The 22,616-nt window shown below is 30.9% G+C and overlaps 1 pseudogene; it reads left to right on the top strand.

Annotated features, from left to right (window-relative positions):
- The first annotated feature begins 6,033 nt into the window (after positions 1-6,033).
- LOC124934960 lies at positions 6,034-9,946 on the top strand (annotated as a pseudogene).
- Positions 9,947-22,616: the final 12,670 nt, after the last annotated feature.

Here is a 22,616-nt window from a genome sequence, read left to right as displayed (position 1 = left end):
ATTTAAAATTAACATACAAAAATGATAACTAAAAGGAAAGACAAAACATAATAGCAAAATGGACATTAAAAAATAGTACAATTAAATTTATATTTGATCTATTGGACAAATTAAAATGTCAAAATTTAAAATTGGTAAATATTTATTTTACGTCATTTTGAATATGGTTATCATTTTCTCGTCAAATATTTTAATTAATCCTTTTCAAATTATACACAAACTTTAAATTAATAGTAAAATAGACATAAAATGACATATTAAAAGATTATAAAATATACTTAAAATTTAAGAAGACTTTACCCATGAATTCACATATTTTATCATATCTTATCCTTAAGGCATTCAAAAATTTCATCCCCAAATTCTTACCATCTTCCCTTAAATTCGCATTACCATTCCATCAATATCTCTAATTAAAATTCACATATTTCATATATCATATCTTTCAAGACTTCTCATTATTAACACTCTAACCCTAGTCTAGAGTTTAAATGTTAATCATTTAACTATTTGACCACTTGTGATTGTTGAGTTTAATTTATAATTTTATGTATGTATATATATTTAATCATTTTATTGTATAACAAATACAAAATATAATAAATGAAAATAATAATTGTATAAATAATAGATATGTAGAGAGAATATATAAAAAATAATACTTTTTTATAAATTATTAGATATTTAGATTAAAAAATATATATATATATATAATTTATTTAAAAAAAATAAATGAGAAATGATTAGGTGAGGGAATTTGGTGAGGGAATTTGGTAAGGGAATGACTTGGCATAGCTCAAAAAATCAAATAATTTCTCTCTTTTCTCTCTTTCCTCCCACTTTTACATTTTCTAACCAATGAAGGTGATGACATGTCATTCCCTCACCAAATTCCCTTACCAAATTCCCTCTCTCTATCACTCCTCAAAATAAATTTAGAAAAAGACTTAAAATAATGGTATATCTAATAAATATGTAGATAAGTAAAAAATATTTTAATTTAAATTAAAAAATATTAAAATTAGTTTAATAAATATGGAGATAGAAAAATATGTTAATACAAATGAGAGAAATATTAACTAAATCAGATTAATTTACTTTTATTTAAATATATTGTGAATTCATTTTTAATTAGATTATTATATTATTTATTTATTAAAAAAATATAAAATATAATTATGAAAAGAAACAAAACTTTTAATATTCTATTAATGAATTTGCATAATTAATTATTCATTTATTATATCCATACCTATTAATTTAGGGTCGAATTTAAATTTAAATGAATTAACCTGATTCATTTTGTCTAGCAAAAAATCCAAATCACTAACAACGCGTGACCAGCTGATCTTTGCAAATATAGGATTAAACATTATATATATATATATATATATATATATATATATATATATATATATATATATATTATGTTTCATTTATCTAATATTCCATGTTTAGTCATATTTCTTAGAAATTATGATTTAGAAAAAAAACTTGAAATTTTTAATTTTGAATTCCATGTTCAGTGCTTTATGAGGTAATATTCAGCGCTGAACAAGACCATATTCGGTACATTTTATGTAAAAAAAACTTATTTTTTTAGTTCTGCATTCTATGTTCAGCGCCTTATAATGTCACATCTGACAAAAAAAATTTGTTGAAAAAAACTTTCATTCTTCAGTTTTGCACTCCATGTTCAGCGCCTTATGAGGCCATTATCAACACATTTTTTATGTTGAAAATAACTTTTATTTTTCTAAAGGCCATGTTGGAGTAACTTGGAATGAACTTTTATAGAGACATATTAAGTCTTCCTAACTAACTTAGATTGATCTTTTTGTAGCCAAATTTCCAATGTCGGAATTATATTTTCCTCCCAAGAAATAGTTCCAGAATTTTTTAATCATATGCCAAATCAACTAGATTCATTTGAAAAGTAAAGACTAAAAATGATGAAGATGGTAAGAAAAAAACTTCATCATTGATTGTGCCAAAAGTGGTATGAAAGCATCGAAGTCCAAAAATGTTTTACAACCTTGATCTACAACTATGACAAACTGCAAAGATAAGATTAATGTAGTTATTCAAAATGAAGGGGAATTTATAATAAAGTGTACGTCTTAAGCACAACCATATATTAAGCCTTGGGAAGACACAAATTATTAGATCCTACAAAGTAACAGACGTAAATAAAAAAGGAGATTGAAATTAAACGATGAAGCTGTAGTAATTTTGGCCAAAAGTTTTTAATCGTATGTAGTGAAAGATGGATGGTATCATAACATGTCTTTTAATGAGAGAACATGTATACATTTCATTATAGAAACTCAAAGGTTGAGGTTGGAGAGTGATAATGCTGAATTATTTAGTAATTATTTATTAAAAATGCAAAGCATGAACTCTAACTTTTTTTACTTGCTTGATTTGGATGAGGAATCCCAAATTAGAAATGTATTTCTGGTAGATGGAAGGTGTAGGAATGCCTATGAGTATTTATCTGATGTATCACTTTTGATACAACATATTTGACTAATCATTATGACATGCCCTTTGCTCCATTTGTCGGGGTCAATCTATTTTACTTGGATGTGACTTATTGTCAAGTGAAGATTTAGAGTCTTTCATTTGGTTGTTCACAACTTGGTTGACATGTATATTTGGTCGAACTCCAAATTCCCTAATCACAGACCAATGTTGATCCATGACAATTGCAATTGAGAATGTATTTCCTAAAGCTCATTATCATTTTTTTGTGGTATGTCATGAAGAAGAATCCTATAAAATTTGGAAGTCTTGCTGAATACAAAATAATAAAGAAAAGGTTTAGAAACATTGTATATAACTCTATTACTATTCAACAATGCGAAGACGATTGAATGAGACTAATAGAAGATTTTCAGTTGGAAGATAATGATTTATTGAATTCTTTATTTTTGAAAAGATCTAAATGGATACATGTTTATGTGAAAGGTCACTTTTGTGTGGGGATGTCCATATCTCAACATAGTAGTAAAAGTATGAATGCATTTTTTAATGACTTTGTGCACTTCAAAACATCCCTCAAATAATTTGTGGAGCAGTACGATATAACTTTGTTGAAGAATATTGAGAAATAAAAGAAACTGAATTTTCAATTGTTTAATTCACTTATACCAATCGTAAGTGGTTATGCTTTTGAAAGGTAATTCCAAAGCTTCTACACTCAAAATATATTTAAGTTGTTTCAACAAGAAGTTAGAGGGTCGATGTTCTAAGATATCTCCCTATTAAAAGAAAAATGACAACTTTTATATTTGAAGTTATGAAGAACATTTTGGGCGTTAATGAAGAACATTTAAGAGATATTTTTTACAAAGTGCATTATACCGAACTAGGCTATAATGTTAAATATCAACGTCAAATGTTTGAGTTCAAAAGTATTTTGTGTAGGCATATTATTGATGTGTATAAAACTATCACAAATATTTATGATTCAAATATGTCCGTAGAAAAAAAATGTTACAATAGTCTAACTTCATCTATGCAAGAGGTTCAACAACTTGGAGAAAAATTTGAAGACAACTGTTCTATTTTGCTGAACAACTTAAAAGCTTTGAAGAAACAGTTTATGTCTATGGAACATAATCATGGAAGGGTAGACAAAGGCACTGAAGTATCTCCATCAACAAGAATTCTGATACACTCTCCTGTTAAAGTATGAGTTCGAGGTTGATCACCAACTAAGAGGAAACAACATTCTATTGAGAAAATTGTGAAAAGTCGGCCTAAAAATCCCAAAAGAAGGTTTGACTACTTTATTCAGTATCTTAATTACTTACCATGTGATTTATGTTATGTTTAATAAAAGTTTATAATTGTTATTTTTAACTTATAACTTCAATTCCAACATCAGTTTCATAACTCTGAAATGAATGTTTGAGCACGTTTAACACTTCATTTACGTTTCTTTTATCACCGTAACTTTCACGAGTAGGGTCGACAATGAATTAAAAAACATACGTGAATGCCTACCACCCTATTCACAATAAAAAATTAAGGATGTTAATTTCAGATTATTGTAACTTACATTTTGTGAATAGTTTAAATATTTTGTAAATATTATGAATAATGTAAATAAAACATGATTTTAATACATGTTTGGCGCCCTATAAGGATATATTCACGGCAATCTAACCGTGTTCATTATAAAAAAAAACCTACAAATATTATTATTCAACCTAAACCTTATTTTTTTTTTATAAATTATAACTAGAAATAGGATTATTCAACCTAAACTTTACTTCTTATGAATCATAAGATACATGATTATTAAAATAAAACTTAATTTTAATACATAATAACATGTTCATGGCAATCGAATTTCATGTTCAACGCCTCATAAGGCATGTTCAATGCATTGTAACACCATGTTCACTGCCCTACATTATCATGTTCATGGTAATTTAATTGTGTTCATTAAAAAAACAAACGTACAAATATGATTATTCAGCTCTAACCTTATTTTTTATAAATCATAACTACAAATAGGATTATTGAACTCAAACTTTAATTTTTATGAATCATAAGATAGTGAATTATTAAAATAAAACTTGATTTGAATACATAATAGTATGTCCATAGAAAATGAATGTCATGTTCAATGCCTCATAAGGCCATGTTCAATATCTCATAATGACATGTTCATGTTCAGTACAATATAAGGCCATGTTCATGGAAATCTAACCGTGTTCATTATAATAAAAACTTACAAACATAATTATTCATTTCAAAGCTTATTTTTTATAAATCATAACTACAAATACATAATAACATATTTAGGACAATCGAATGTCATGTTCAGCGCCTCAAAAGGCCATGTCTCTTCATAACACCATGTTCAGCGCCTCAAAAGGCCATGTCTCTTCATAACACCATGTTCAGCGCCCCATAAAGTCATGTTCATGGCAATTTGGCCGTGTTCATTATAAAAAAACATACAAATATAATTATTAACTCAAACCTTATTATTTATAAATCAAAACTATAAATAAGATTATTTAATTCAAACTTAATTTTAATACATAATACCATGTTCATGGAAAGTGAATGTCATGTTCAACGCTTCATAAAGTCATGTGTATCGCCTTTTAAAGTCATGTTCAATGCTTCATAAAGTCATGTTTATCACCTTTTAAAGTCATGTTCACCGCCATATAAGGCCATGTTCATGGCAACTTGACAGTATTCATTATAAAAAAATTTGCATATATGATTATTTAAATATTATTATTTATAAATCAGAACAATAAATAAGATTATTAACTCAAACTTTAATTTTGATGAATAATAAGATATTGGATTATTAAAATAAAACTTGATTTTAATACATAATAACATGTTCATGAAAAGAGGATTACATGTTCGTTGCCTTATAACACAATGTTCAGTGCACTATAAGGCCATGTTCATAGCAATCTGACACACATTAATTATAAAAAAATACAAATATGATTATTCAACTTAATCTTTATATTTATAAATCATAACTATTTATATTATTATTTAACTAAAACTTGAGTTTTTATGAATCATACACTACAAAAAAAAAGCCATTTTTGACTAAAACTTATCGACGCTTAATGGATGTCAAAAATTTCCGACGATTTTACCCACAAAATTTGAGACGGAATTTATAAACGTAAAGAAAAATTAATAAAACAAAAAAAAAAAACGTAGAAAAAAATTAAGAAAGTTTTACCATATCCCTTTACATAGCTAATAGAAAGTAAATATATGTCACAAAATATACAGAAATTTTTCTATGGTACATTCGAAGTACTTTCCAACGGAATTTGATTCCATCAGAATTCTTAATAAATTTGACAAATATATCTACAAAATTGACGACGTTAATTTCCGACGAAAGTTCCATTGCAAACACTATTTATATTTATAATTAGTTAACTCTCTTTTATTATCACCCAACCCTCATTTCAACTCCTCCCTCCAAATTTATGAAATCAGGTTTTCCATAAGAAGAAATAGCAAGCAATAATGGCGAATCGAGATCTAGATAACGGAGTAGGATTGAATAAGAACAGAGTAAGTAACTTCCTTGATTCAAACGAGCGTCAATGGACGTCCTGGCTGGTACCGATGATTGTCGTAGCTAATATCCCTATGTTTATCAACAGCTGACCTAATAACAATATATAGAAGATGAACAGAACTTGTGTTTCTAAATTCCTAAGTGGGATTTCATTTCAACCTCTCAAAGAGAATCCTCTCTTCGGTCCTTCTTCTTCAGCGTACGTAAAACCTAACCTAGCTAATTGAAATTTGAAGTATAACGGTATTAGTTTCTCATACTTTTGAATACAAATTGGATAAATTAGGAGGATTAGAATGGAGTAAGATAGTGAATGAACATCAATGGTGGAAATTGATTAGTTTTGTATGGTTACATGCTGGACTTATACATCTATTTGCGAATATGTTAAGTCTTGTTTTCATTGGAATTCGACTTGAACATCAATTTGGATTCTGTTTGTTTTCTTTGATTTGTAATGAATTGATTAGTTTCTCATGGAATTTGTTTATGATTGTTTGTTTGATTTTGATGAACAGTTCAGAATGGAGAAATTTATCTATTGTCTGGATTTGGTGGAAACATATTATCTTCATTGTTTATACAGAAGAATATTTTTTTGAGTTGATGCTTCTGGAGCTTTGTTTGGTCTTCTTGGTGTTCTTGGTGCTATGTTATATGAAGTTTTCACTAATTGGACTATTTCAGAAGGTTTTTTATGGACTTTTCACTTATTGGTGCTATGTTATCTAAACTTTGTTTGTTTGGTCTTCGCCATTTCTTCTCCTTCTTCTTTGTTTTATGGAAACAAAAGGTTTATTTAGTTTGCTTATAAAGTAGAAATTTATGGATATTCTTTTTTGAGAAAGAAGAGGGAATTTCCATATTTTAGTTTTCTCTTCAATATGGTTCTCATTTAAAGGTTCTCTTCAATATGGGATTTCTTATGGGTTGAAGGACAGAATAGCTCTACCAAGATACAAGACGACGTGGGGCTCAAACACCTTCAAAAATCAAGTATTGGAACTAACTCACAAGTTTGTCTAATTTGACAATGAAGCAATAATTGAATTACAGAAAACAACAAACTTAATCTGTTGTCCCATTTATCCCTTCTTATAGTCTAGAGGCAATAAGAGGTGGATATCAACCCTTAGTTCTTGGGTTCAAGCTCGTCAGGCGGCAAGTTATGCACCTGATTAAATGGTTAAGTGTGTTTGCGTGCTACATACTTAATCAGTTTTCCCATTTTTTATCCCCTCTTCTAGTTTAGAAACAATTAGAGGTGGATACTAACAATAGGTTCTTGGGTTCGAGCCCGTCTGACAGCAAGTTCTACGCTTGGTTAAATGGTTAAGAATGTTTACGGGTTACATAGTTAATCCATTGTCTTATTTTTATCCCCTCCTCTAGCCTAGCGGCAACAAGAGGTGGATATTAACCCTAAGGTCCTGGGTTTGAGCCCGTCAAGCGGCAAGTTCTACGCCTAGTTAAATAGTTAAGTGTGTTAAACGCTATTTACTTAATCTGTTGTCATATTTTTATCTCCTCTTCTAGCCTAGCGGAAAAAAGAGGTGGATACTCACCCTAAGGTACGGTTCATATTGCGTTTGGTTAAGTGTGTGTTTGTGAGTTACCTACTTAATCCGTTGTCCCATTATTTACTATTCTTACTTTTAAGATAAAAGAGTTCTTTATAAAGACTTATTATATAAGTGATATAATAAACAAATTTGTGTTTTAAAATATTATATTAATAATTAGGACATTTAATAAAAATAAATATTTTTATTATTATCAAGCAATTATTTTTTAAATCATTTAAATTGTCAACTAAAATAAATTAATAATTTATTATTTTAAAATATAAATTATTAAGATTTTTTTCATTTGACCTAAAATAAATATTTGATTAATATAAAACAAAACATATTGTTTCTAAAGAAAAAGAAACTTATAGATGGCCTTGACTAATTAGTTCATATGCTCAATTAATTCAATGTATTTTTTAACGTTTGGTGAGGTTGACCTCGTTGTACATCATAATAATACATTTTTTTATTTTAAATATATATATATAATGCTTAATTATATAATAATAATGCTTAATTTGAATTTTCTGGGTTGAAAAGTTAATTTGAATATATATATATATATGAGAGTAAATTGACTCGTCTATAAACTGGAAACGGTTAAAAATAAAATTAAAAATATTATAGGTATGTTTCGAACTTACAACATAATAAAAACAAATAAAATCTTTTAACAACTAAGCTAATAAGATTATTTTTTTGGGCTAAAATGACTTAACGTTATTTCATTAAAAATTCTCAAAAATGGGGAAAAAAATGAGTTTTTGTATTTTCCTAGACAAGCCTAGGAAAATTATGTTCGTTACGGTCTAAAAAGAAATTAATTACAAACAATTATTGGAACTACAAACAAATTTAAATTGCGTTTATCTCGCTAAAAAACATCTTTGGTGACTTCCTGATATGATACCTTCTAGTTCCTACAAAGGTTCCAATTCTGTTCGTTTTTTGGGGCTCTTCTCCACATCTGGATGTTCACGCTACAGTCAGTTAAAATATCATCCCAAATCTTCTCTAGACTTTTTCGATTCCTCGAGAATTCCCTCGCGTTTCCCTCCTGCCGATGTTGTAAACTGTTGAGCCGAATCCGCATTAGAAAATATTTGACTTAAACTTTGTGCCATTCGTTTTCTTCACAGCCACTTCCTTGATTTCTTTCTAGTCTCCCGGGAATCTGGTCATCTCCATATTTTTTGCAAATGTATTCCATAGTTTACAGGAAAACGAATAGTTCCCAAAGAGATGATCAGTTGTTTCTTCATTCCCTTCACACATCAGACAACTTGAATCCAAAATTTCCATGTACTTCCTAACGCGATCTCTCGTGTTTAGAATTTCCCGAAATGCTAGCCATAAAATGAATTGGTGTCTTGGGATAACCTTTGACGACCAGACCAGATTAGGTCAATCTATTGTTTGCTCCTTCTCTCGGATGGTGTTCCACACTTTGCTTGAAATCATCTTCCCATTTTCCTTGGCTTTCCATCGGTGTACGTATGTTTTTTCGTTGAATTGGATGTTACTAATATGTTCGAGAATGCGCCGCCCCATCGGTATTCGTCTAAGGAGCGAATTTCATAACTCGTCTTTAATGTCTCTAACCTTGACAGTTAGGCAGTGCCGCCTGATTCTCACATTTATGAATTTCTCTTTATTGATTAGTGGTTGATTCTCATACTAGGGATCATGCCAAAACATTGTGTTTCTACCGTCTCCCCAGCTAATGTGAAAAAGTCCTGCAATATTGTTTCTTAGCTTAAGGATTTTCTTTAATGACCATCTCATACCTTCGCTTATTTTGGATGTCCAAACGCTTGATTCGTGTCTCATTAATCGAGTGTGGACCCACTTAATCCGGAGTGATTCTTGTTTGCTCTCGATGGCTCATAGGTTCTTATATGTCAACGTTTTATTCCATCCAACACAGTCTTGAGCCCTATGCCACCTTCTTCCTTTGGTTTGCAAAGTGCGGTCCAATTTAACCTTTTTTCCGCCTCTCCCACTACTTCCCCAAATAAAGTTTATCATTAGTGCGTTAAGTTCTTTCATTACCTTCTTCAGGAGCACGAGTTTCTACGACCAGTAACCAATGATTCCCATTACCAAGCTTTTGACCACCTCAATTCTTGTAGTGTATGTAAGTTCCTTTGCTGCCCAACCAGGAATTGAGTTCTTCACTTTCTTGATCAGTGGTTTGCAGTGCAAGATTTGGATATGTTTTGCCGTGAGTGGTATGCCTAAGTATCTTACTGGGAAGCTTCATTCCGCGATGCCCATGATGTTATAGATGTTTGCTTTCGTTTCCTCTTTTACTCTTCCGTAGAATGCCAAGCTCAATAAGATTTTAAATTTTAAATTCTACACCAAATTTCATGAACGCGCGACAATTATAACAATATAATCTATATATGTCTAATAATGTTTAATTTGAGTTTGTCAAGTCGAGAGCTGTGGTTAATTTTGATATATAGGTAAGAGTAATGGATACTTGGATAAGATTGTTAGTTGACCAACCCATATAATTGAAACTGTTAAAAATAAAATAAAAAATGCTATAGGTATATTTTGAATTTTATTAAGAAAAAACTCTTTAACCAATTAAGCTAATAATAATTTATATTTTAAATTTTACTCAAATTTGATTGAACCAGAAACATTTATAACAATATAATATATATAACATTATTAATAATATATCATCATTGATTTTATATAAACTAGCATGTAACCCGAGCATTTGCACGAGTAATGATATAAAATCCAAGAAAAAAAAATTACGTTAAAAATGTGACTTTATAATTTAATTCAATATTTATTTATCTAATTATTAAAAAATATGACAAAATTTACATTTATTCAATCGTTTTATTTAAAATTATTTTGTTATTTTTTAAACCTACACATAATCATATAAATTAAAAACATTAATTATGTAGAAATAAAAGTTGTTTCGATAAAACAAATCTTCAAAAGAAAAATCATCTAACCAATTCATTTAAGTTTTTATATTTATAATGATTTTTAAACATTTGTGTTACTAAAACCGACATTCCTTCCATGGAGTTTGTGTTACTCAAGCCAACATTCTCATTTTCGTTTCAACTATCAATGTAAGCGCACTCACATATAATAATTACTTATTTTATAGGGATTCGAACCTTAGTCACTAATATGAAATATTAACACTTTAACCGCTAAATCAGTTATGATTGTTGAAATAATTTTATAATTTTGTGTATGCATATATATATATAGATTAGTTAGTTAAAAAGTTGAACCTATATTGTTAAAATATTTCCCTTTTATCTAATTTGGTGTTAAATTTAAAATATAAAGTGTTATAAGTCTAGTTGGTTAAAAAGTTGTACTTGTTTTGTTAGGTTGGAAATTCCAAACATATATATAGAATTTTTAATTTTATTTTTAACCGTTTTAAGTTTATGGGCGGGTCAACCCACAATCCGACCCAAATATCTATTTACTTCCACATATATATCCAAATTCAAAACAACTCTCGACCCGATAATCCGAAAATTTTAAAAATTAAGCAATCTATTATATATATATATATATATAGATATGTTTTGTTATTATATTTATATATAAATAAAATTAAGATACATATAAATTAAAAATAGAAAAAGATATATAAAACACAAAAATATTATTTAGTAACTTTTTGAAAAAAAATAATTAGAAAAAATATGATATAAATATTTATATATTAAATTAAATAAATAAATATTTAATATTATATAATTATTATATATTAAAAAATAAATTAAAAGATAAATATATTTAATTTAAATATATATATATATATATATATATATATATGAGAAAAAAAAATATTTTTATTAATAAGTCAATATAATATATTGAAAAAATTTAGGATATAATAATAAAGTTATATATTATTATTATTATTATTTAATATTAGGATAAGAGATATAATTATTTTTATTATATTTGTTTGTATAAGTATAATTTTTTTTAATATAATATGTAAATATATATAGTTATTTAAAATATAACTTAAAAAATGCCTAAAATGATGGTAATGTGATTAGTGAGGGCAGAAATGTACAATGATATGAGTGATTTAGATCTTTATATTAAACAAAATGAATCGAATTTATTCATTTAAACATAAACTCAACCGTAAATTAATGAGTTGGTATAAATTATACATTTTTATAATTATATATCTAAAATAACTCCCTTTCTGAATTATTTTTAAGAAATAATTATATATTTAAATAATATTAATTTAGTTTTTCATCATTTCTAGATAGTAAATTAAAATAATGAATATATTTAGATAATATTAATTTAGTTATTATTCATGGTAAGTGCAGTAAAGTTATAAGTCTTTATGTATTAATAATTTTATAATTTATATAAAAATAATTTGTGATATATTTAAATAAAAATAAATAAATTTATTTAATTATTTGTCACTCTTCTTATTATTTTTTTTCCTTCACTTATTTTTATGAGGTTAAAATATTTCTTTACTTTTTTTATTCATATTTATTAGACATGTCACCATATTATTTTTTTTTTAATCTTATATTTTTTATTTAATTGAATGTTTTTAATACATTATTAGTATATATAAATATATATATATATATATATAATTCTATTTGTATTAATTATTTTACTTTATAACTAATATTAAATTATAAAAATATTCTTACATCTCTGTTATGATCGGTGTTGAAAATAGAGACGGGGTCTAACTATTGTTAATAACTTACAAAATTTGATTCGATTTTAACTCTGTTAGAAGTTAATTTCTATTTATATTCTTCACAAATCTTCACAAACTCTTGAAAGAATTCAAGTGCGGAACAATTTGTTGGATTTGAAGCGTTAGACAGATGAATGCAAATATCAGAAAATAAAGAACACAGGGAATTTTATAGATGTTCAGAGATAAAACTCTTACCTCTCCCCTTCTTCTTCAACAGGAAGGATATTCACTAGAAGTATTTAATTTGTATAGCGCAAGACTTAATTGACCGTTTGTTCTGAACTCCTAGTACAAACATTGCTAAATAGAACACCCTTTATTCAACTTACAACACACTATTAATGGCTATCAGGTAGTCCAGTAAATTATCTCTCAGCTTCACTTAGTAAATTACATAATACACCTAAGAATAAAATGGCTAGAGATAAAGTTGATTCAAGAAATCAAGAGTCTAGAAATCTGGTGATTCCAAGAGAGAGCTTCTGCTGTGTCTTATTTTCCGTTGTACTCTGATAGCTTCTTATACTGAATTATAGCAACTATCAAATCTTCTTTATGGACATGTATCCTCTTTCCGTTGGATGTACTATCCATGAAGTATTGGGTAGTACATCAGGAATATATTCTTGAGACCGTGGTAGTATAGTGTAATACATCAGATGCAATTTGAATAACAATGTGTTAAGATCAGTGTTACCAAATGGGGTCTGAATATTGTAAACAACTTATGATAAACGATTCGATAATAATCCTGTGAGGGATTAATATATGTTTCTATTCTTTGCAAATCTTCATAAACTCTTGAAACGGATTCAAGTGTGGAACTGTTTGTTGGATTTGAAACTTTAGACAACTTAATACAAATGGCAGAAAGTAATGAACACATGGAGTTTTATGGATGTTCGGAGAGAAAACTCCTACGTCACCCGTTCTTCCACAACCGGAAGGATATCAACTAAAACTTTTATTCAGATATAACTTACTGAACTAACTAACTCTCTTATGAACAGAACACACTTTGTTCAACTTATAATACTGAGGTTTCTCACAGAAAAGACAGTATGTAATTACAATATTATCACAGCTAGACAGTAAGAGGTTTTTACTTTTTTCTTGAGAGGGATTCTTAAATCGAATGTGTGAAAAACAAGTCTGTAAGTGAGTTGCGTGTGTGTAAAGTAGTTCGATCGTTGTCCTTGGGCTTCTAATTATGGTTGTAGTGCACCAACGGTCGAATATTCTTTGTGGAAACATGGCATGTGTCCGTTGAACGGCCTCCTATAGTACGAGAGTACAACAGACTCTGAGTATTTAGATCGTGGCCATACCGAACAAGTAGTGCGTCGAATATCCTCTAATATTATCTTCTACTGGAAATGCAATTGAGCGATATTCGCGTACGTGACATTCCTTCATTTGATAGAATCAGATAGCTTATCAGAATGTTGAAGGCAGGAGAAGCAGACAACTGAGTGAACGTAGTTAGACGAATGCTTCCTTCAGACGACTGCTAAAGCAAGACATCACACGTTATTCTTTACACCGCGTCCAAAAGAATTAAACGTCCTCGTCTAACTATGCTTCTCTTTATACCGCGTCTAAAGGAGTTAGACATCGTCGTCTAACTATGCTTCCCTTTAGACCGCATCTAAAAGAGTTAGACAAACTCATCTAACTATATTTCCCTTTAGACAACGTCCAAAGGAGTTTGACGTCCTCGTCTAACTACGTTCCTCATTAGACATCGTCTAAAGGAGTTAGAATTCCTCACCTAACTACGCATCTATTTAGACAGCATCTAAAGGAGTTAGACGACCTCGACTAACTACGCATCCCTTTAAATAGTGTGTAAAGGAGTTAGACATCCTCGTCTAACTACGTTCCCCTTTAGACAACGTCTAAAGTAGTTAGATGTCCTTGTCTAACTACGTTCCCCTTTAGACAACGTATAAAGTAGTTCGACGTCCTTGTCTAACTACGCATCCCTTTAGATAACATCTAAAGGAGTTAGACGTCCTCATCTATCTATGTTCCCCTTTAGACAACGTCTAAAGGAGTTAGACATCATCGTCTAACTACGCATCCTTTTAGACACCGTCTAAAGGAGTTAGACATCCTCATATAACTACGTTTCCTTTAGACAACGTCTAAAGGAGTTAGACGTCCTCGTCTAACTACGTTAGATGTCTAAGACAACCTGCTTTAGATTTGTGCATGTACAAAACATATAGATATCTTAGTATTATCATAACTAAGTTTAACATAAATCATCAAAATAATTTTAGCATTGAATAAACTTATTTCCTTAGTTTATTTCAGTCAATATTATTTGACTCAACAATTTCTTTTTTTTTGATGATGTTAAAACTTTGTTTAAAGATCGGGGAAAAGAACATATCCATAATTAACAAAAGTTTATATATTAACAAAAATTAGTAAAGATTCGATTTTACATTTTCGAAAAGATTTCCCATAAATAAAAAAAATTGGGTCTTTCCTAGACAAGGTCTTTCCTATCCACCTCTACCCTTGATGAAGAATCTTTTTGCCTGATCTTCTCCCTGGACACCGGGCCACTTCTTTCCCCCCTTTTGACATCATCAGGAAGGACGGAGTCCTAATATGCTCTTTGAGCTCTTTGAAGTGCCCGATTTCTTCTCTTAAGCTTTAGTCTACCTACCTTAAGAACATAGTTAAGGACTCTTTGATAGTTCAAGACTCTAGACGACTTAATGAGGACTCCATGTCCAACATTTGAAAGGAGAAAAGAGAGCAACATGATGAGTGGAGCAACATACCCAAATGGCTTCCTTGGAGAAGAGATCATCTCCACCAAGTTTTTGAAGATGATTTTCGACCAGTTGATTGTTGTTCCTCTGGTTATAGCAACCATTATCTTAAATACCTTTTTCAAGTAGGAATTATAAGTACCCTTAGCCAAGAGGGATTTAGAGACGATGTCGTTGAGGATGAAGAATTCAACTTTTAGAGAAGACTTCAGTCCGTGAGTATCAACATGGAAAAGATGCCCCTCAAAAGATATATCTGAGAAGACAAGCCTCATCTCAAATAAGACTTTATTAGAAGAGGTAGGGAACTCAGATAACCTTTCCGATGGGAGCCTGAAGAATAGAGGAAAAGTTGCCTCACTGAAGTAGACATTTTCTCCATTAATTTTTGCCAGGATAAGCTTATTATCGATTATCCTTGTAGACCTAAAGAATTCACGAACCTCTGGTTCTTGAATGATGATAGGATCCCCAAGAAACTTTTCCAAACCCGAAGCTTTAAGAGTTTCAAATATCATGACCATTTCTAGAATCACGAAAGAGGACACATAATCAAAGTTTACTTGAAGATTATATGGTGCAAGAGAGCCCATTTCTTGACTTAAGAACGAGTATTAGTATTTCTAAAGGATTTAAACACCTAAGAATCACTAGGGTTTTTCTTAGTCAGAGAAAGTAAGTATTAGTAAGTATTCAGAATCACAGAGAAAATAGTAATTCTGTTCAGATGTATTAGTTACTCTTTATAGAGTATGAATGATACATGTCTATGAAAGTCATCATTAAACGTTAAACGTCATTTAATGTAGAAACGTATTCCCAATAAAATCATAATTAAAAGACGTCAATTAAAAGCCATCATAAAAACTATCATAATTTTAGACGATGAAAAGAAGCGATCCTTCAGATATATTAGTCATATTTTTAACATTGAAATACACGTGTCTTGAAGTTATTAAAGATATGACTTTTCAATTTTGGACGGGAAAAGTATATGGACAGCTCGTGAGACGATAGACAGATGTCCCATTCGTCTGAAGATAAAACATCTAAAGACACACGTAGTTAGACGTCTAATATTCTATCCTCATTCCTTGCATCTAAGTTGGGTAGACGTCTAATTAGACAATGTCTAACCGCGCTCATCTACAGACGTCTAACATGTGTCTTTTCAGACGACGTCTAACCACGCACTTCTACAGACGCTTCAGATGTCTGTCTTATACATAAACATATAAGAAATCTTAAGGCGCAAGTTGCTTAAGAAAAAATTCTTCTAAGTACATAGCTCATTTAGACGACTGATCTTATTAGATTGATGGAGACCTCCGTCTACACACGTCTGTCCAGTCCTTTTAAACAACAAATTACCCTCAATTTATGCATGTTTAGTTAGCAAATCACTGAGATCAACAAGCCCTAAAATATTTCTAAAGTGAGAAAACTTAGTCTCGGAGAGGAGCTTCATAAAAACGTCTACCACTTGCTGATCTGCTGGGATATATTCAAGGTGAATATGCTTCTGACTAACATGCTCCCGGATGAAATGGTGTCTGATTTCGATATGCTTATTCCGAGAGTGCAACACTGGATTGTATGTTATTGTAATAGCACTAGTGTTGTCTCAGAAAATCAGTGACTCTTCTGCCTCACTTCCGTAGTCCCTTGAACTGTTGTTGAACCCACACGAGCTAAGAACATCAATTACTTGAAGCAAGTCACTCAGCTTCAGCTGTAGACGTGACAATAGACGTCTACTTCTTGCTGAACCAAGAGATCAGATGATCACTAAGGAACTGAAAAGTTCTACTTGTGCTTTTCCGATCAATCTTGCACGCTGCATAATTTGCATCTGAATAACTAGTTAGATTAAAACTAGAATCCTTCGTATACCACAGTCCCACATTTTGAGTCCACTTTAAATATTTCAAAAATTGTTTGGCAGAAACATGATGAGATTGTTTAGGATTAGCCCGAAATCTTCAAAAAACGCCGACAACAAACATGATATCTAGTCGGATAGCAATAAGATAGAGCAAAGAACCAATGATTCCTCTATATGTGGTGATATCGACACTTTGGCAATCTTCATCCTTTTCGAGCTTGGTGGAGGAACTCATTGGAGTAGTTATAGCCGAGCAATTTTCAATTCCAAACTTCTTTAACAACTCCCTTGTATATTTGGTCTGGTTGATGAATGTACCTTCTTCAAGTTGACGAACTTGAAGACCGAGGAAGAAAATTAATTCACCCATTATACTCATCTCGAATTTGTCCTGCATCAACTTGACAAATTTCTCACATAGTTTGGGGTTAGTTGATCCAAATATGATATCATCTACATAGACTTGAACAAACAAAATATGAGAGTTTTTAACAAATTAAAACAGATTTTTGTCTATGGTGCCAATTACAAAATCATGAACAAATAAAAACTTAGTTAAAGTATCATAGAAAGCTCTACACAACTAAATGCAAATGCAAATGAAAATGCAAATGCGGAACTGATTCAAGTGCGGAACTGTTCGTTGGATTTGAAGCTTTACACAACTAAATGCAAATGACAGAATGTAAAGAACACAAGGAGTTTTATGAATGTTTGGATATAAAACTTATACGTCACCCCTTCTTCTACAACCGGAAGGATATCATCTAAAGACTTTGATTAGATACAGCTCATTAATCTAGTTAACTCTCTATTAAACAAAACGACCTCTGTTCAACTTACAACACTGAGGTTTCTCACAGAAAAGACAGTATGCAATTAGAATATAATCACACTAGACATTAAGAGATTTAGTGTGTATGTTAAGCAGAGTATTTCAGACTTGTTTGAACTGAATGTGTGAAGTAGCAGTTCGATCGTTGTCCTTGAGCTTCTATATATATGGTTGATTTACACCAACGGTCGAATATTCTTTGTGGATACGTGATATGTAACCGTTAGACAGCCTCTTATAGTACGAGAGTACATTAGACTCCGAGGATTTGGATCGTGGCTGTACCGAATATGTAGTGCGCCTAATATCCTCTAATCTTATCCTATACTAGAAACGTAATTGAGAGATATTCGCGTACGTGGAATTCATTTATTTGATGGAATTAGCTGGCTTGTCAACATTTTGAAAAAAGTAGAGCAAACAACTAAGTGATTGTGGTTAGACGGATGCTTCCTTCAGACAACTGCTAAATTGAGGCATCATATGTTCTTCTTTAGACCGCGTCTAAAGGAGTTAGATGTCCTCGTCTAACTACGCATTCCTTTAGACAGCGTTTAAAGGATTTAGATGACCTCATCTAACTACGCATCCCTTTAGACCGCGTCTAAAGGAGTTAGACGATCTCGTCTAACTATGTTTCCCTTTAGACCGCATCTAAAGGAGTTAGACTACTTCGTCTAACTATGTTTCCTTTTAGACCGCGTCTAAAGGAGTTAGACTACCTTGTCTAAATACGTTTCCCTTCTGACCGCGTCTAAAAGAGTTAGATTATCTCGTCTAACTACGTTTCCCTTTAGACCGCATCTAAAGGAGTTAGAATATCTGATCTAACTACATTTCCCTTTAAACCGCGTCTAAAGGAGATACACTACCTCGTCTAACAACATTTCCCTTTAGACTGCGTCTAAAGGGGTTAGACTATCTCGTCTAATTACGTTTCCCTTTAGACCGCGTCTAAAGGAGTTAGACTACCTTGTCTAACTACGTTTCCCTTTATACCGCGTCTAAAGAAGTTAGACTACCTCGTCTAACTACGTTTCCCTTTATACCGCGTCTAAAGGAGTTATACTACCTCGTCTAATTACGTTTCCCTTTAGACCATATCTAAAGGAGTTAGATTACCTCGTCTAACTACGTTTCCTTTAGACAACGTCTCAAGGAGTTAGAAACTACCTCTTTTAACTATGTTTCCCTTCATACCGCGTCAAAAGGAGTTAGACTACCTCGTCTAACTACGTTTTTCTTTAGCCGCGTCTAAAGGAGTTAGAATACCTCGTCTAATTACGTAAGATATCTAAGACCACCTGCTTCAGACTGTGTCTAAAGGAGTTAGACTACCTCGTCTAAGTACATAAGACGTCTAAGACTACCTACTTCAGATCACGTCTGAAGTAGAAAAGTCTTTTAGATTTGCGCCTGCACAAAACAAATAGACAACTTAGCTTGATCATATTAACATCATCAAAATTATGTTACATGCTATAAACATCTTTTATATTCTTTTAAAGTTAATCAAACTTTTTCTTTCTTAATTAACTTTCTTCCTTTCTTTGTTTTAAATTTTCCAAACAAAATTTGTTACAGTGCTCACTTGATGTTCTTGTTTTGGTCGTGTTCAATTGTAAACATGATTTCGAAGTTGTTGTAACAAGCTACATGAGATGGCTTAATGAAAAAGATCCCAAATTTTGCACTAGAAATCGTTTTGAAAAATTAATCATCTTAGGTCTTAATTGATCGAGTTTAGTATTACGGGTTATGATCCCTACATCCATTTGAGTTGTTAGCAACTTTTATTTCAGGTTTTCATGATCTGTATCAAAAGATACAAACATACAATTTTGAAATAAATGAAGAACATTCAGTGTTCTTGGATCGAGTCCTGTAGGACTGAGGACTAAGAAATAAGACCTAGTATTATCGGTCCTAACCGAGACCGAGGACCGAGAACATTGACCTAGGACCAAAACCTAGGACTGATTATCTTGAGTTCATAGTTAGGACCAAGCCCTATGACCGTTGTTCTTGAGCAAGGACCGAGAGGTCTGACTTGGGAACGAGACTCCCAAGACCCACAACCGAGAAATCTATATCTGGAGCCGAGTCTCCCAAGACCCATAACTGAGAATTCTAGATCTGGGACCGAGACTCCCAAACCTATGATCGAACAATTCGAGTTAAGGACCGAACCTCTCGAACCCCAGGGCCGAACACTCCAATCGTCTAACCTAGTATCCCAAGCCCCGATCCAAAGCACCTCGGTCTAGATCGAGCTCATCCGGACTTCGGCTGGTAAAAATGGACCCAAGCCTAAGACTCCTGTCCTAAAGCCTGTTTGATTCCACTTTTCAAAGCTCAAAATTATTTTTGTAATTTTGGAACCCCAATCCATGTTCAAATAATCTCGAGAGGTTAGAAAATAATATCAAAATATTTTCGGGATATTTCCCAAACAAATATTTTGACTAAGACTCCATTTGGAATTTATTTTTAAATTTTAATACTTTTCTAATATTTTTTAGGTATTGTACTTTACCTTTGTTAACCGCAATTGCAGGTACACACTTCTAAATAATTGTGTACAATTATTCACGTAATCTAAATTTATAATTGTTTAGGACCCCGGACTACTAATTACAGAAATAAATGTTATAAATATATTTTTTGATAAACCAGACTTTTAAAAAAATAAAACCGTTTTCAACGGGCGCGGAGGATATAACGCAAAAGCTTTTTCCGAGTGTAACCAAATAACGAACCTTATGAATACTCTGATATAAAGTATGTTTATACACATACCATTTATTGATTTTTCTAAAATTATTTGGCAATTCTATTTTCAAATAAATAATCTTTTCTTAAGTTAATTATGTTTGATTAACTTTAAATCGGATTTCAAATCAAATCGTCGTTTGGTTACAATAAATCCCCATATTATTAAATTTGAAAAAAATAATTATTTTTACATTATTAATTTTAAAAGCGGTTAGATATTATCAAAATCTTTAAAATAATATTTTAATTTAAAAAAGATGTCTAACACACAAATAAAAGTTGAAACGCATCGAACCTCGAGTCATCTCAAATTCCCATATAACCACATGTCAACCAAATACGTGCAAATCTATGGAGAACCAAGAGATTTTTTCAGGTTACAATATTTTATATTTATGAGAATCTTTTTCGTTTGTTTTAAGACATTAAGAAATGTATTAATTAGACAACTTTTCCCATAGAGTAGTTTTATATTAAGATATTATAAATACTAGCATAGCTTAGATCCCTTGTAACTAATTAAATATGTTAAAACCGTATAAGCATTAACTAAATATATTAAAATAAAGAGTTGGACCCTAATAAATTAACGATATTATAAACACCAATCATTCATAGATTTCGTCTGCAAACATAAATAAATAAGTTAACTAACAAAAAAAAAAAACAATTACAAATTAATAAATTATTTATAGAATGAAACAGATAAATATAATTTTTGAATTTTATTATTAATTAACAATTAATAATTACCCTCTCACCTTGACATTGTAATATTTTTCTGTCCAATATAATTATTCTAAATATATACATAAATTAAATATATAATTATAATATTCAATATAAAAAAAATATTAATATAATTTAGAAAAAATAATATTATATTTATATTATATTTATTAGTTAATTAAATATTTAATAATACTATATTTTTTAAAATACGAGAAATTTGGGGTTTAAAAAGTGGGGTATTATGGGTTAGTTCGATGCTCCTGTATCCACTAAGGCAACGCCACTTGTACAAAAAAAAATCAACAAATGAGGAGGGTGATACTTCACTTTTATGTATATTTGTCATTTGTTAGGATCGGCTTTATCGTTAGAGACGGGGGTCTAGCTAAGGATGAAGGCTTATGAAAAACGGTTTGAAAGAAATCCTGTTAGGGATTTAATTCGTTTTCTATTCTACGCAAACTTGTGTAAACACTTGAAACGGATTCAAGGCGGAATTGTTTACTTGAGTTTGAAGCACAAGAAGAAATATGAAAAGATGACAGAAAATGAAGAAACTCTCCTACGTCACCCCTTCTTCCAACCACCGAAAGGATTCACTATATGATGAGAATCAAATACAGTTTACACACACACTTAGCTCACTATTGAACAAAACACTTTCTGTTCAATTACAAGAAGATGAAGAATATTAATCAGATAATGGTGTTTTGATTCTAGCTCTCTCTCGATTCACACACAGTACAATCAGAAAGAAGCTTCAAGAATGAGTTCAGTAAGCAAGATGATTGAGTAGTCTCTCTACAAAATCAGTATGCTTGTTCGTAAGGCTTCGTGACAGGCAAGATGCTTCGTCCGTTGCTCTAAGGATTGGTTAAATACTGATCAGAAGCTAACGGTCGAATCTTCAAGAATGATACGTGGCGCTCTTCTATTGGAAAGCCTCCAATGTACAAAGTAGGTACTGAGCACAAGGATCGTGGCCGTACCAAACTTGTAGTGCGCCGAATATTCCATCAGGGATGTACCTGCAAAAACGGGTAATGTGAGAAAAATTCTCTTACGTGGCATTCCTTGATTGGATGCATATAGATGTTGTACTAATCTTCACAGGAGAGTGGAGCAGGAGTAGGGTACAGCTATAGCACGTGGGTAGGAGAAGCGCTAGATTCAAGCGTACTG

The sequence above is a fragment of the Impatiens glandulifera genome, chromosome 4 (assembly GCF_907164915.1).
Source record: "Impatiens glandulifera chromosome 4, dImpGla2.1, whole genome shotgun sequence".
NCBI lineage: Eukaryota > Viridiplantae > Streptophyta > Magnoliopsida > Ericales > Balsaminaceae > Impatiens > Impatiens glandulifera.
This window is presented reverse-complemented; position numbering and strand designations above follow the sequence as displayed.